The following is an 18019-nucleotide window of genomic DNA, read 5'->3' as shown; positions in this document are numbered from 1 at the left end:
AGCTACCTAGTGAGACCCTGTCTCAATAAAACAAAACAAAACAAACAAACAAAAGGTGTCTCCAAAGAAACAGGAGATTCAAGCTCAGAGAAGCCTTTAGCATCATTGATAACTTAGAGAAGCCGAAGACAAGTAAATCCTGATTCTGTAACCAATTTACAAATGAGACCTGTTAACATTTTCTGAAAACACATCTCCTTACAGTCACCTTGCCCCACCCAAAAAGTACCTTGTGTATCTTTAATTCTCTGTCTACTACAAAATCCCCCAACCAACACCTTATCACAGTTGTTTCTCTCCCTCCTGAATTGAACAGCCTACCTAAGCATGTTGGTTGAAAAAATTGGCAGGACTCAGATGACGTTGGGTGTCCCTCCAAAAGCACACGATGATCTCTTACATGAAATGGGAAGCCATTGTAGAACTGTGGTTTGGGAAAAAACATGTTCTGTTTACAAAGTCCACTGGTTGCTGCTTGAGTGTTGACTGCAAGAAGAACCAAACCAAGAAGCCCAGTGAGAGGCCGTTACAGGACCAGAAGTAAACAGCTAGGACAAAAGAACCTTGGACTATCTAGATTTTCTTGAAAACTTGAAGATCCTTCCCACTTCAAAACGTTGGCTGTTACTCTAGCCTTGACCTTGAATTCCCCATTCATAGATCTTTGTCTCTCTGTATTATCAAACTCACTTCTTTTTCTAACCACACAATCAGAAACAACTCTTAATTCTGTTTGGTGGGTTTTTTTCCTCTTGTTTTTAACCCCTCAAATCATTTATTATTGCCCAATACTTCATCTTTTACCTATCTTAACTTATTGTTACCTCTTCCATGTGATCACAGACGATGTGCTCAAGGATATTTTCTGGCTTTGTTGATGCAGGAAACAGAACACCTGAGTCTGTTTCTGGCACAAAATAAACGAAATGAGTATCCATTAGACCTTTATTGCCTGAATGGATGGATGGATGGAAGGATATATTTATTTATCTAGTTATAGAATGATCTGAAACAACTTACGTAGGACCAAGTTCAACTTCTAGATGAAACAGGAGGGACTAAATAAAAAGGATCAAATACTTCTGGTTATTGAGAGTTCACTAGATTTGGGAGAGTATTGTGAGCTTTATTAGTTTATCTGAGCAGACATAAGAAGAGATTATTACCTATGATATGGTTCTCGGACAAGAGAACTGAGATTTGTCTATCTACTCATTGTGGGGTTTTAGAAACTGGTAACTTCATTGCCTTCCGGCTCCTAGAAGCCCTTGAAAATATCACTTTAGGCTTGAAAGAGAAAAAGTTACTGATAGGGTTGTTTAAAAGCCTAGAAGTTGTTACAGTTTTAAAGCCTAAATTGGACCTGGTGCCAGCAGATCTGATGACCTTACTTTTTTTTTTTTAATCCCAGGTAATCCCATAATCTGCCACTTGATGACCAACTCGGGTATGTGCTTTTAAATCCTCGGTGCATGGATATGCCCAGAAGAAGCCATAGAGGACAATGCATGGATGAAGGGCAGTAAGGTCACAGCTCTGGTCACCTGCCATTCACCTCTTGTCATGGAGCTGATGCACAGACCTGGCTGTTAAGCTCCTTCTTGACCAATGCTTGGTGCCCTGTAGAGTTGGACATTTCAAATTTGGCCCAATTGTCTTTCTAACCTGTTGTGAGTCACACACACATGCTTCACCGAATCTCATTGAAGGTTCAGAGTCCCAGGCTGTGATAAAAACCCCAAATACGAGTCTCCTCAAAGGAAGGACATATAAGCATCAGATGAAAGGGATGTGATTTTTCCAACATGAAATTTTACAAGGCAGTGGGAGATGTAAATATTCGCAGAGATATAATCACGGTCTGATAAATTTAAATGTTCGTCACAAAGTATTTTATGTTGCTGAGCATGGTGACAAGAAAGATCACCTTCTTGAAAATACTGATGTACATAACTTAGCTATATTTTCAGGAGGCTCACAGCCAGAATTTGGTGTTTATATTTATCCTTTTGAATATTAATTAGAATGTTTATGCTTATGTTTATAGCTAATATCTTGATAACATTAGCATGTCTCCTCTGTATGAATTAAGGTGATCAGACAGTTTGTTTCTTCTCCCTTTTATGACTTATTTTCAAAAGGTTTTATTAGAAAAGGATTACTTCTTATAACTGTCATTCCACTTATTCATCCAATTATTCACTTATTTACTTTTCTTTCATTAGACTAAAAAGTCAAACACAATGAGATCCTTTCCTGAGACACATAATGACTTATGGGAAGGCAGTCCAAAATCAACTAGTCCAAAAGGAGTAATTGTGGTCTGTTCCTAAAAACATAGCAAGATCTTCCCCAAGAGGCCTTGAAGGGTATGTGGGCCTGAACCCCCGGTCTAATGGGCACAAGGCTTTCTTTTACTTCAGGGCCTCAGGCTGTTTACAAATAAACACAGACTAAAGTGATATTCTGCCCAAGATAGCACTGTAAGGGGAATTTCAGCCTTTTGGTTAATGACCTATCTGAAATAATACACCACTCTCCATTTAGGGGCAGAGTTTCCACTGATGCAGAGCCTTTTTGGGTGGGCCAGCTCCGAGAGCAATGATGAAAGCCCTTCACAATGGCTTCTTAAGAATGGGAGCCAGATACTCTCAAACAAAGTCGGACTTTCACAGAGCAGCAAGAGAGAAAAAGGGCTTCCAGTAGTATAGCCAATAGAAAAGTTGGCCCTGACTCCATAGCCCCAAGCACAGACCTGGGAACAGTTAGAGCTGGGGCTCTGGCACATCTCAACTGACACATGAGTGAATGGCAGGAGGTAAGAGGAGGAAGCTGGGGCCCAAGTCAGATTTCAGAGATCCAAGGCTGCTACTAATACAAGCATGCATGCTTATGAAACAGAGAGAGAGAGAGAGAGAGAGAGAGAGAGAGAGAGAGAGAGAGAGAGAGAGACTCAGAAAGAGACAGAAACGTTAACTGTCTCTAGTAAGGTTCATTTCACTTATTAATGATAAGTAATCACTTCCTCCTCTTCTAGAGATGAGAAGAAGAACAGAAACCCTTTGGAAGAAGAAAACTCTGAAGGTGCTCCAGTGTATAATCAGTGACAGCCCAAATCAACTTCTGTTTCTCCTTGTACATCAGTAAGTTGTGACCATATTATTTTCCCTATATCTGACAGGAAGACATACCAGGACCTTCAAGTCATTCCTCTCAGGACTGGCATGGCTACAGGCTTATACCTTGAGAGGCAGAGGCAGCAGGATCTCTGTGAATTGTAGACTAGTCCAGCCTGGTCTACATATGTTCCAGGACAGCTAGAGCAACATAATGAGACCGTCTCAAAATAAAATAAAGCCGTCCCTCTCCATTCCACCTTCTAAGCATAGCCACCCCCACAGCACCGGGAATTAAGAGGCATCACTTAGGCGTCTAGGTCAGAATCAGTCACATATGGTTTCAGTACTCTGATCCTTCTTATGTGGGTCTCTAAATAGCAAGACTCTTCTTCCGAATGTCCTTATAGATTGATCTTTCCTGTCATCCAAAAGATAAAATGTCACCACCTAACGGAGGCTTTTCCTGTTGACATTGTCTCAAGCATTGCCTACCTCCTGTTTTTATTTCATAAATGTCTAATTTCTCTCATCATCCTTTCTCTAATCTATTTTATGTTTCTGGTTCTTCAAGGCCCCTCCCAATGTCAGCATAAGCTCTTTTAAACTATCTTCCTCACTACCAGCCTCACCTGGACCACTGTCTGACACTTTGGATGTGTTGCACAAATGTTTTTGATGAATGGCAAAGGCTCAGCTGAAGTTCCCTTCTCCCATGTAGCCCACAGTTACTGGAGCAAGCTCCATGGTCCTGTTGTGTCTCTTTGTATGGCTTTGATGCTTAGGGAGGTCACCTTATCTTAGTGTTAGATCAGGTTCTTTACCTATCCATTGCCCCAAATTCATTGAATAGATCTGGATCCACTCATATTAAAGCTCATACAGTCGAGATGTTAGCTATGTACAAAGCAGGCCACTGATGAGCCTTTACTCGTAAACTCTCCATAGAGCCAAATACCTGCTGCCCAGATGCTGAGTCTCTAACGTGATGTGGAGCATCAGGCCTGGCTTTCAGGATGCCAGGAACAAGCTGTCACACTCCAGAGGGCAGAGTTGCTTGTGGAAATCTTGAACTTCGTATAAACGTCACGCGCTTCAAGAATACTGTGAAAACTCTAAACAGTTCCCAATTGAGAGCTGATTGTAAGTTATTGCAGATTTCCTCCTGTCGCTTCCAGATTATTTGTCTAAACAGGTCTGGTAAGTACCAGACCTTTACTCTAATGACTAATGTCCTGCCAAATGAAATGGAGAAAAGCTTTCCAAATTATTCTGTAGGGACATGCAGGTGGCTCTGTCCCACAGGACAGATTCTGCCCCACCCCAGCCACCCCCAATTCTCAGGCAGCCTGTTCTTTCTAAGCTTTGAGGGAAAAAAAAACTCTCCTAAAATTGAGACTTTTTCCCAAACTGCTTCTTCTCAGTAGGCAAAGTCTCGCTCCTCCCTTACAGTCGTTCAGTATCATCAGTCTTTGGTGGTCAGCAAAATGACCCCCCAAGTGTCAGAATCAAATGAATAATGTAAAAATTAAACTTTAGAATAGATGCTTAATTCCCCAAGATAGGGACTCCCACCACCTGTCAGATGCTTGGAATGCAAAGAGGCAAAAAGTGGATGACAGTGTACAAAATGGGAGAGGGAACAAAGCTGCTCTCAGCTGAGCATTGACTTCAGATTTCCGATTCAGCCTTAATGGGCGCTCACAGTCCTGGATAAGTTTTAATTAGAGGGAAGATGGCGAACAGAAAAGAAAGGAGGGTTAGTTTTTCACAAAAGCCTTAATCATGCAAGATGGCTCAAAATATCCATCCCAGTAAGACAATATTTTCAAGATTTAAACCACTTCGACTTCCAGGACTCTCTGAAAGAAGCGCCCTTCTCCCATCTAAATACTGTGTCATGGGAAATGAAGTCAGTGTCTCGCTCTCTGACAGGAACCTTGCCCAAAACCTAAGCTTCTATTGTTTGGGACATTCACTCAAAAAACTTAAGTTGGGCTTGACTTAGAAAATATCCACCACATATCAGATCCATGCAAAATAGCTCTGTGCTGAGCGAGTGCATATGTAATAAATCCATGAAAATGAAAAATAGCACACTATCTCTGAGTAGATTACTAGTCTAATTATAGCTCCATAAAATTCATTTGTTGACCCTCCAAGTTATATTTAAAGACAGGAACTATTGGAAGTAAATAAAGGTAGAGATTTAAGAAAAGACACCAAGGTCTAGCTTTCTGTATTCCTTTGTTTCTCTCTGTCTCTATCTATCTATCTATCTATCTATCTATCTATCTATCTATCTATCTATCTATCTATCTATCTATCTATATACACACGTATACACACATACATACACATATACACATATGCATACATACACACATGAAAGGAAAGGCAAGTACCTCCTGGTGCTTCCCCATTACGTAGTACACTGTTGTCATTTAATCTTCACAATAACCCTATGTGGTTGGCACTGTTATTACCCTCATTGATGTGAAAATGTCCTAGAACCATGCACAATGCCACATCTCTCTGACTTCAGCCAGATTTTAGAAAAGCTAAATGAAAATAAGCTTAAAATAGGTTTAAATTTTTGCTATGGCTAGCATTTATTCTTCCCGCATTGACTCCCAGATTCCTGTCAGAAGTACCAATTAATCATAACTTGAGTTAACCAGCCCGATCCTAATTAACCAGTGTAAGGAGATCAAAAGGCTCACCCAGAATCAACACACACCAGGGAACAGTCACATTGTTACTTCTCTCATACTGCTTTGCTTTGGCAGGATGGTGTAATCTGTTTTTGAGTATAAAGTTGTAGGTGGATTTAAATCTTTTTGTTAAGCGATGCTGTCAAGTGCTGTGGTTGAAGCTGCAAACCTCAGCTCATCTGGTGGGAAATGTGCTCAGGATTCTAAGAATCCATTCCTTCTTCAGTACATATAATTTGATGGGAGGAACATATCTTGATGTGCCTATTTTTATTTATTGTAACATTTATTTTCCAAGAGTACTAGTGCAACATGGAAGGTTTTTCTTTGGGTTTTTGTTTTGTTTTGTTGGTTTTTTTAATGTGTGGAAGATACATGGAAATGGGAATGTTGAGGATATACACCATGGCAAGACACTTAAGGGCTGACAAACAGGCCTGGAGTCACACAAACACTGCCCATTCACAGCAATGTTACTTATTACTGGTACCCTATGGGGATGTCCCTGACCCCTCTCGGATTTTCATCACACATAAATCAGCAGTAATATACACTGTCCTCCAGAGGTGATTGCAGGGATTAAGTGAAAAGATGACTATATAAAACTCATTTCTTACTTATTTTATTTTTGTGTGTTGCTGAGGATTCGTGCATTAGTTGGGGATCTCTGCAAAATAAATAGACAGACAGACAGACAGACAGACAGACAGATAGATAGATAGATAGATAGACATAGGTAGATAGATATAGATATACACATCTCTGTACATATGTAAGTGTGTATTAAGAAAATATGTATGGTAAGTATATGAATACAGATGGGTGAGAGAGAGAAAGTATTTATTAATGAAGACTTACCTCATGGGATTATGAAGGCTTTGCTTTCTGCAGAAGCTGGACACCCAGAAAAGCAGGGGTTCATGATTAATTCAGTCAAGATTTGAAGGCTTGAAACTTAAGGTAGCTAGCTCTTGATCGAAGGCTCAGGCACAAGCTTCCTAGTTCAGGAAGCAAGGCAGAAAAACAGAGGTAAACTCCTTCCAATAAAACATATAGATCTAGGAAATAATTATTTTGAAAAAATAAACAATTATTCCCAAGTTCCCAAAAGACCATTCAGTAATAAAAAATTAAAACAAACAAGTAAACAAAAAAACTCTACAAAAAGTAGAGTATTTACTTTCCTTTTTCTTACAAGGCAGTTGTTTGTTAAGGAATTTCAACAATTCCCAACAGATAACACAGGATCCACAGCACAATATAGACAGGAATACAAACCAGTGGGGAGTTAACGATGAAGTCTTAGGAAAATCAGTCACTAGGCTGAGCTTGAGTCATAGTTACATAGACCAGGCACCAAATTAGCACAAGCGAAAGCTGAGAAAACTCAGACTTAAATAGTTGAAATTGGTTCAGGAGCAAACATATATAAACCATGACTCCGAGTGTGCTGCTGCTCTTTGTCACAGCCCAGGCCACTCTGACATCCAATCATCACCTTGGTGACCTCAGTAGCAGAAGACAAGACTGTTGAAAGCATGAGATAAGAAAAACACTTCCTAAGTATATGACAGCGACAACTGTCTGTTTCCGACAATGTGTGCTTGCCTTGACGTGGTTCACTGTTGTAGCAAAATGGGCTGCTCAGTGGGAATATAACTTCTGAGACTTACTGTTCATACTCACCGTGTCCTGTACCTAACATCTAGTTACTTGGGTACAGAGCACAAGTGTTGGGCCTCACTCAAGGCCCTGTACATAAACCTCCCAAACTTTCAACACTAGCTGACCTTCTTCCCGTCACCACAGATAATCGCAGTGGCTGAAGATGAATGCTGAGTTGGACAGAACCTATGTTGCTGATTGACTGGGTCCATTCCCGTATCTCCACCGCTGTACCCCACCCACCACTTACGGTAGGGAACTTGGGATATTTTATAGGCAAGATGAACATGACTGTTGGAATGTAATCATACCTGTGTTTCAGCATCCACTTGTGAAAACAACCAGCATCACACTAACTAAAACACTTGGTGTTATCTTTCCTAATATAAGCTGTAATACTTGAGAGTACATGAACATTAAATACTTATATATTCTACTAGCCTACCTACTAATATAAGATGAAAACTAAAGAGTAAATCAACTTTAAATGCGCAATACTCCTTTCTCTTTTCTTTTTCATCCTGATATGGACTTAGTATATGTTAAGAATGTTTACAATAAAAAATAAAAAAAAAGAAAGAAAAAGCCTAGGACCAGATGGATTTAGTGCAGAATTCTATCGGACCTTCAAAGAAGATCTAATACCAATACTCTTCAAACTATTCCACGAAAGAGAAACAGAAGGAACACTACCTAATTCATTCAATGAAGACGTAATTACACTCATACCTAAACCACACAAAGATCCAACAAAGAGAGACAACTTCAAACCAATTTCACTTATGAATATTGGTGCAAAACTACTCAATAAAATTCTCAAAAACTAAATCCAAGAACACATCAAAACAATCATCCATCATGATCAAGTAGGCTTTATCCCAGGGATGCAGAGATGGTTCAACATACAGAAATCCATCAACACAATTCACTATATAAACAAACTCAAAGAAAAAAACCACATGATCATCTCATTAGATGCCAAGAAAGCATTTGACAAAATTCAACACTCCTTCATGATAAAAATCTTGGAAAGATCAGGAATTCAAGGCTCGTACTTAAACATAATAAAAGCAATATACAGCAAATTAATAGGCAATTCCACTAAAATCAAGAACTAGGCAAGGCTACCCATTCTCTCCCAACCTATTCAATACAGTACTCAAAGTCCTAGCTAGAGCAATTAGACAAAAAAGGAGGTTAAAGGGACACAAATTGGAAAGAAAGAAGTCAAAATGTCACTATTTGCAGATGATATTTAAATGACCCCAAAAATTCCACCAGACAACTCCTATGTCTGATAAAGAACTCCAGCAAAGTGACTGGATATAAAATTAACTCAAACAAATCAGTAGCCTTCCTCTACTCAAAGAAAAAACAGGCTGAGAAAGAAATTAGGGAAAGGATACCCTTCAAAATAGCCCCAAATAATATAAAAATACTTTGGTGTGACTTTAACCAAGCAAGTGAAAGATCTGTATGACAAGAACTTCAAGCCTCTGAAGAAAGAAGTCAAAGAACATCTCAGAAAATGGAAAGATCTCCGATGCTCATGGATTGGCAGGATTAATATAGTAAAAATGGCCATCTTGCCAAAAGCAATCTACAGATTCAATGCAATCCCCATCAAAATTCCAACTCAATTTTTCATAGAGATGGAAAGAGCAATTTGCAAGTTCATTTGGAATAACAAAAATACAGAATAGCAAAAACTATCCTCAACAATAAAAGATCGGGGGAAATCACCATCCCTGACCTCAAGCTGCATTACAGAGCAGTAGTGATAAAAAAAAACAAACAAACAAACAAAACTGTATGGTATTGGTACAGAAACAGGCAGGTAGATCAATAGAATAGAACTGAAGACCCAGAAATGATCTACACACCTATGGTCACTTGATCTTTGACAAAGGAGGTAAAACCATCCAGTGGAAAAAAGACAGCATTTTGGTGCTGGTTGAACTGGAGGTCAGCATGTAGAAGAATGCGAATCGATTCATTTTTATTGCCCTGTACAAAGCTTAAGTCCAAATGGATCAAAAATCTCCACATAAAACCAGATACACTCAAACTAATAGAAGAGAAAGTGGGGAAGTGCCTCAAACACATGGGCATAGGGGAAAATTTCCTGAACACAACATCAATGGCTTACGCTCTAAGATCAAGAATTGACAAATGGGACCTCATAAAATTGCAAAGCTTCTGTAAGGTAAAGGACACTGTCAATAGGACAAAACGGCAACCATCAGATTGGGAAAGATCTTTACCAACCCTACATCCTATAGAGGGCTAATATCTAATATATACAAAGAACTCAAGAAGTTAGACTCCAGTGAATCAAATAATCCTAATAAAAAATGGGTACAGAACTAAACAAAGAATTATCAACTAAGGAATACCAAATACCCCAAAAACACCTAAATAAATGCTCAATATCCTTAGTCATCAGGGAAATGCAAATCAAAACAACTCTGAGATTCCGACTCACACCAATCAGAATGGCTAAGATCAAAACTCTGGTAACAGCAGATGCTGGCAAGGATGTAGAGAAAGAGGAAATCCTCCATTTTTGGTGGGATTGAAAGCTGGTACAACCACTCTGGAAATCAGGCTGGGGGTTCCTCAGAAAATTGGACATAGTACTACCTGAGGACACAGTTATACCACTCCTGGGCATATACCGAAAAGATGCTCCAACATATAACAAGGACACATGCTCCACCATGTTCATAGCAGCCTTATTTATAATAGCCAGAAGCTGGAAAGAACCCAGATGTCCCCCACCCAGAAAAATGGGTACAGAATAGGTGGTACATTTACACAATGGAACACTACTCAGTTATTAAAAACAATGGCTTCATGAAATTCTTAGGCAAATGGATGGGATTAGAAAATATCATCCTGAGTGAGGTAACCCAGTCAAAAAAAAGAGCACACATGGTATGCCCTCATTGATAAGTGGATATTAATCCAAAATCTCGGAATACCCAAGACACAATTCACAGACCACATGAAGCTTAAGAAAAAGAAAGACCGAAGTGTGGATGCTTCAGTCCTTCTTAAAGAGAAAACAAAATACTCATGGGAGGACATATGGAAACAAAGTGTAGAGCAGAGACTAAAGGAAAGGCCACCCAGAGACTACTGCACCTGGGGATCTATCCCATATACAGACACCAAATCCAGACACTATTGCTGATGCCAAGAAGTGCTTGCTGACAGAGCCTAAGAGGCTTTACCAGAACCTGAGAAATATAGAGGTGGATGCTTGTAGCCAACCATTGGACTGAGCATGGGGACCTCAATGGATGAGTTAGAGAAAAGACTGAAGGAGTTGAAGGGGTTTACAACCCACAGAAAGGACAACAATATCAACCAACCAGATACCCCAGAGCTCCCAGAGACTAAACCACCAACCAAAGAGTACACATGGGACGACTCATGACTCCAGCCCCATAAGTAGCAGAGGATAGCCTTGTTGGACCTCAATGGGAAAAGAGGCCCTTGTTCCTGGGAAGGCTTGATGCCCCAATGTAGGAGAATGCCAGGGCAGGGAGGCAGGGGTGGGTGGGTAGAGTAGCACACTCATAGAAGAAAAGGGAGGGAGGATGGGATAGGGGTTTCTGGAGGAGAAACTGGGAAATGGGATAACATTTGAAATGTTAAGTAAATAAAATATCCAATAAAAAAAGAAAAATCGTATCTCATCCAAAAAAAAAAAAAGAATGATTGTAATGGTTGATCTATCATGAACAATATAAACTTCTCTTTGCTGCTAATTCCTAATATCTGTAATTAATATCACAATGTTGCCACTACATTGAAATATAATGAGGATTAACAAAAGGCTAGCTGACATCATACTCTGAGCCTTTTGGGTTCAAAATTATAGTAGTATGGTAGGATACATGCAATGAAGTTGTTAATATACCTGTTACACACAAATCTGGTGGAGTTGGGGTTGTGCGTACTTTCGTGGGACCGACGAATCCCAAGCCACTACAGCGATGAGCACCCGTAAGTGTAAAATAGTCTCATCTGGTGTATTATACATGTAAAATGAGATTTCAAACCTCTTTGAGGGATATCTTAATAGCTAAGAGTCAGTAAATACTTAACGTTATTCCTTTTAACAGAAGTGAAAATCTTTTAGTTTAATGTTACCTGGACATAGAGGCTTTTATGCCATTTATAGATGTTAGATATGGCGTCATCTAATAGGATCTCTCTGGGGGCTGGTCTGTCATGACCACAAAAGTAAATCCTGCAAAATATCTGCAAGATTCTTCTCAAGGGAAAGCCCCTGGTGGTTTCCCTAGCTCTCTAGACTGATTTTTAAAATCAATGAAGTTTTTAAGGATTTTATTAAGTTTGGTTTTACATTAACATCTGTAATTATAGACCTTGTGGCTGACACAGGTCACCCAAAGAAAGCGAAGCCTAGAAAGCTGTGTGTGTCTGGTGGCTTGAGTTAGCCAAAGTTGGAAGATTAATCCTTTTTCGCCTAATGACATCGACATAGGGAAACCTCAGCTCTAGAATTTTGGCTACGTTCAGCATCATATCATTCCACATATGTCCTCTGTGTCTGCAATCTCTTACCTAATCTCTAGGCTTGAAGCCAGGTTTACATTAGTTCTATTCCCATGATGCCTCAGCTTAGTAAGAAAACAAAACAGAGCCACGTAAGCATATGACCACAACTGGACAATATGTTATATCAAAGGCAGTTCTGTGCCGCATGTAAGTGTGTGATGGTCCATTTACATGATAGTCATCGTGTCACAGAGATCTATGCAATAAGAATGCAGAAATGCGGGCTGGAGAGGTGGCTCAACTGCTCTTCCAGAGGTCCTGAGTTCAATTCCCAGGAACCACATGGTGGCTCACAACCATCTGTAATGAGATCTGATGCCCTCTTCTGATGTATCTGAAGGCAGCTACAGTGTACTCATATATAATAAATAAATAAATCTTTTAAAAAAGAATTTAGAAATGCTCTGTCTTAATATAGGTAGTGGTTTGAATATGTTTGGCCCAGGGAGTGGCAGTATTTGGAGCTGTAACCTTAGAGTAGGTGTGTTACTATGGGCGTGGGTTTTAAGACCCTCTTCCTAGCTGTCTGGAAGCTAGTCTTTTCCTCTTGCCATTGGATGAAGATGTAGGACTCTCACTTCCTGCTGCACCATGCCTGCCTGGATGCTCCTGTGCTCCTGCCTTGATGATAATGGACTGAACCTCTGAACCTGAAAGCCAGCCCCACTTAAATGTTGTTTGGATAAGAGTCACCTTGGCCATGGTACTTGTTCACAGCAGTAAAACCCTAACTAAGACAGTATATCTATTACAGATATCATTAAAGACACTAAGGCTTGTTAGCTCACCTCAACTTGCCACTGAACTCCTTCATACAGATCAGTCAGTGAATCACTGTCCTCCTATTTTTGTGATTTGAGGATTTTAGGTGGTCACATTAAGAGGATCCCATCTAGAGGATTGAAGTATCTTTTAGGAAGCAGTTAGCAGTTAGGAAAGGTGTTAAATGCAATCCCTGTAGTCATCCTTGTCGTCATCATCATCATCATCATCATCATCATCATCATCATCATTATCATTCATTGAGAGATGGAATGACACCTTGACCGAAACATCCTTCTTATGAATGAAAGGTTTATTACATGATTGCTATTTTTGTCTTAAGCCTGACCATACCACAGTGCATTAAAAACCTTAAGCCTTATCTTCCCTTTTGCTTTTCTTTTAGATATTCCTGCTCAGGCCAGAAAACATTAGTGGGTACACAAAGGCAATAAAGTAAGTCATAGCCACTTGGAAAAACTCTGAAAAGAAAAAAAGAAGCCTCTCTAGAAGCCGTGACTTTCTTTGGATGGCACCTGTGCCCTAGGGAAACTGTCACACTATTATGAGCAGGAAAAGAATGTCATACCACCACATGGGAGTGATTGTTAGCAGGCAGTGATCGTGTAATATCCAGCAATTGTGGGTTTTAAGGGCAAGATTCCAGACCATGATACAAGCACAGTTGTCTGCCCAAGGTTAATAGAGTAAGATCCTTGCTCACTCCAGCTCAAAGTTGAATTAACTCCATAAACTCTGAGTTTAGGTTCTGTCTTTTGTCTGAAGGTATCCAGATATAATCTTCTAAAGGGGACCGGATGATTTAGTGGTTCATGGAATATTTGTTCTTTTTTTTTTTTTTACCAGACTAAAAACAGAGCCCCCTTCCTGACACACCCCTTGAAAAAAGGCCTGAGACACAAGACTTTTTTTTGAGGGCAGCCCTTATTTATTTACTCAAACACTGTTTGGAGACACAGTACAGGCTCTACCATCCACTGAGGTGACATCTCAAATGTCACTGTAAGAAATGTGCTACTGGGGGAAGGATTGTGAGCCCTCAGGGGGATAGGAACTCCACAGGAACACCAACAGAGTCAAGTAACCTGGACTCTTGGGGCCCCCAGAGACTGAACCACCAACCAAAGAGAAGGGAAGGAAGATGGGAGGAGGGACTGTATGACGGGCGGGTCAGAAAAGACAGCATCGATCAGGGTGTAAAGTGAATACATTTTATACTCCCCTTCCTGCCCCCCCCACTCACCTAGGTCCAGCGCACATATGAAGCAAATGTGCAGCTTGGTCTTCATGTGAGCCCCTCAACAACCTTTTGGGGTGCTGTCCCTAAGTCTGTTTGTTGCCTGATTGTGTAATCCATGCTCCTAACTGGACTGCCTTCTCTGGCCTCAGTAGGAGAGGATGTGCCTGGTCCTGCAGAGACTTGACATGCCAGGGTGGGAGGATTAAGGGGGGAGAATGGCTGGGGGGGGAGGGTGGGGGCAGGAGGGGTGCTCTACTCTCTCCGAGGAGAAGGGAAGGAAGACAGGAGGAGGGACTGTATGAGGGGCGGGTCAGAAAAGACAGCATCGATCAGGGTGTAAAGTGAATACATTTTAGAATCCCCTTCCTGTCCCCCGCACCAAGATCTCAGGAGCTGCTATGAAGACAGACTCATACACAGATGACTTCACCACTGTGTGTGTGTGTGTGTGTGTGTGTGTGTGTGTGTGTGTGTGTATGATATGTGTTAGTGATGCAACTTGTAAATGGTGAACTTGTTTGACTTACACTCTCATTTTTGCTGAACATCCCTGAGTCTCTATCCAAATAATTTAAATCTTAGGGTCAATAATCGTTCAACCTGGGCGGTACAACCCTATAAACTTACTTTTTAAATAGTGAGCTGTAGACCCCAGGGGGCTGGAGACTCTCTGGCATGCTAGCAGCCCCAGCAAGAGGCACAGGCTCCAGGCACCAACCTTACCTCACATCCTGGCTTGCCCTGTGGGGAAAAGGTGGGATCCACTAGCCAGACCCTGACAGCCTCTCTGAGCACTGGGAGGCTTCAGCTCTACCAGGACTCGCCTTTGCAGTCCGTCTCCTAACAGAAGCTTCTGTGAGTCTGATACCTGCCTTATCTCCACTCTGAATACTGTAGCTCCAACCGAGGCCTACTGCATGCAGTCCCAAGAGAGAATGGTGTTCACTACAGTCAGTGGAACAGCAGCAGCCAGGATGAAGTCAACATGACCGCCATGTCCAGCTCAGATCAGGCCTCATGCTATAGGAGGATCTCCTAGAAACAGTGCTCCACCAAGCTGGGGCTAGCCATGAAGGTGCTGAGTGCAGTGGCCCTCTTCTGAATCCTCTTCATCTTGGGCTATGTCACTGGCTACTACGTGCACAAGAATAAATGCTGCCCCATTCCTAAATAAATAAATAGTGAGTTGTAGATTTACAATAATAAATTTTGTGGACTATAAAGTATTTCCTGATAAATGTTAATAATACTAATAAATGTACAATGTTGTTTGAAAGTATAAGTAGATGACCAAACTGATACACTGACATTATCAGTCAGTGATATTAATTTCATGCCTGATCAGAGATGAAAAATATACAATTACTGAGGACCCTAAATGACCTAATTTGTCATGGAAATAATTTATCAAAATTTAACAAGTTTAATATAAAATTAACCACTGTTACATTGTAGCCATGCTTACCTTGTAAACATTTAGTTCCTTATATCTCCAATTAAACAGAACCATATTTAAAATTATTTAATGTCTTAGAGCTAGACAGCACGGCACTAAAGATAAATAATTTTTTATCTTTGGGAAAGAACAGATGTGACCCTGTTTATAAATGGTTACAGAAGGCATGTGGGAGCCATCACTTTGCATGTAATTTTGTGGTAGTTCAACATGATTATATACATAAATATGATATCCTAAGAGAGCAACACTTAATTTTCTTTAAAAATGAATTAAAAACTCCACATTTTATATGGCTAGTTCATGATGAGTGGATGTCTTACATATGCAGGGAAGCCTTCAAGCAATCTCCATAGCTTCCTAACTTTTTCTAGAAAAAGAAATGTGCTTTCTCTATTGAAAGTTGGGCTTTCCACATGATTGAAATAATAACCATAAAATTTTTGAACAACAGGACCTTATAGATGCTAGCTACCATTCATTCAAGAGCTATGATAGCTTCTTGTTTATCTAAACTTGCTTCAGATGGGAAAATCACTTCCTAGGGACACTGCTGCTCTTCTGTGGACTTGGAAATCAAGGAGCTGTAACTGCTATTTCATCTGTTACTGCTATTTCATGGAGCCCACAGAACCACTCTATGTCTAGGGATTCGAAGGGCGCAAATGCTGACCACCCAGGACCCTCTAACTGTCCCTTTGTTCCAATAAAAAGTTCAGAGAGATGCTTTCAGAGGCTTGAGATTATGAAATTATTTCCATTTGCTATTGCGCACTTACCTAGAAATCATTTCATGCATATGGTCTCATGTTTACTCCAAGGAGGAAATAGCAGCTACATTTTATAATTTATAATTAATATCTGATCATATCAATAAGCGTTTAAGGCTTGGTCACATTTGTTTGCTTATTTAGATGGTGATGGGACACTCTCTTGGCTTGATGGACATGAGAAAGTGAGAGGATGGCTTTGTAGAATTGGTTCTTTCTTCCCACAAAGTGGGTCTCAGGGATGGAAACCAACAGGCTTGGAAGTGTCTACCCACTGAGCACTTGCTGGCCTAAATTAGGTAATCTTATTGTACTTTGTCAGTAGACTGATCAATTACATCTTAATGAGGTTGAATACCTTAGCCAAACATATTAGGCTAAATAAGTGTCAGAGACAGAATTCAAACACAGGGCTCAACCCTAGAGTGAGAGTCACTTACTAGTGAGGTAAGAACAACTGAAAAGCAAGGAGCTTGTAAACTCAGACTGAGGAAAAGGCTGATGCTAAGCTTGCATGGACTTTGAAGAACAGATTTACCCTCAGGCTAGGCATCAGTGAGATGCCAGAAGATGCTGGCTCATGAACAGGGCTGTCTCCAATGTGAAGACGACTGCCCGGGGAGCAGAGGTGGGTTATCTGTAAATTTCTACCCAAAGAGAACAGCTTGTCCACCACGGAATGTGGTGCTGGCTCATAACGCTTGGGACCTGTCACTTAATATGGAGGACTATAAATGTACCACCATTGCTTCAACTGATCACTTTGATAAGGTCATTATACTTGCAAACTGTTAACGAGTTGCCTGAGTGATAAACCCAAGTTCAAGCATGTCTCAGACCATTTACAAGGAACAAAGGCAAAGCTGGACAGGACGTATTGGCTGGAAACCCCCTAAATATTTCCCAGAAACTCTCTCTACTGGGAAAAGAAAAGCATACTATTTGTGACTGCAAGATGGTTCTTTTTCTTCTTTTCATCACCAAAGAAAGGACACACTCCCCTGAAGAACTCCAAATTGACAAGAAAATGCGTTTGTAGGTTTTGCCATATAATTTCTACTTTGGGAAAAGATCTCATGCCACCAGGTGGGACACCTTCTCAGTCAGTGGATCTGCGTGTTTGATCTTGACTGAGGCCTTACTCACTGTGACAAGCACCGTCACCTACCAAGCTGCCTAAGTCCCAGCATGGGCTATTTCTTGAGTAGCTTGAGTTGTTGCGTGACTGCATGACAGTTCCCCACAAAGCACATGAGGCGAGATGAGGCACAGGTGTGAATTTGTAAGGTGCAGTGAGCTCTCACACGTTCACAGCTGAGTAGCTCTCCTCACCTCACCCAAATCCTGTACAGCCTCTGTCTCCACACTTAAACTCAGTCGGTCTCGTCAGACCAGTGACGATGGGGAAAAAATTGAAACTCCGTTAATAGGATTATATGATTTGGGGAGTAGAATGTTGTTACAGATGATTTATTTTGAAAGCTGACTTTGCTTTAGTGAAAACAAGCACAAGGCATTACACCAGAGGCCGTGGTGCCAAACACAATCATTTCTAGTTTGAAAGATGTGATTGCTTTTTAATGTGGAAACTTTACAAGGTTACAAAGAGGGAAAAAAATTTAACTCCTTTCCTATAACAAAGTCACTTTGGGGTATGGGTTGCAGAGCCTTGACAGTGTCCA

General features: G+C 40.6%; 1 pseudogene; it reads left to right on the top strand.

The window, feature by feature from the left end:
• Nucleotides 1-15285, top strand: part of LOC116904459 — a 41391-nt pseudogene extending 26106 nt beyond the window's left edge.
• Nucleotides 15286-18019: the final 2734 nt, after the last annotated feature.

This window comes from Rattus rattus, chromosome 6 (assembly GCF_011064425.1).
Source record: "Rattus rattus isolate New Zealand chromosome 6, Rrattus_CSIRO_v1, whole genome shotgun sequence".
Lineage (NCBI taxonomy): Eukaryota > Metazoa > Chordata > Mammalia > Rodentia > Muridae > Rattus > Rattus rattus.
This window is presented reverse-complemented; position numbering and strand designations above follow the sequence as displayed.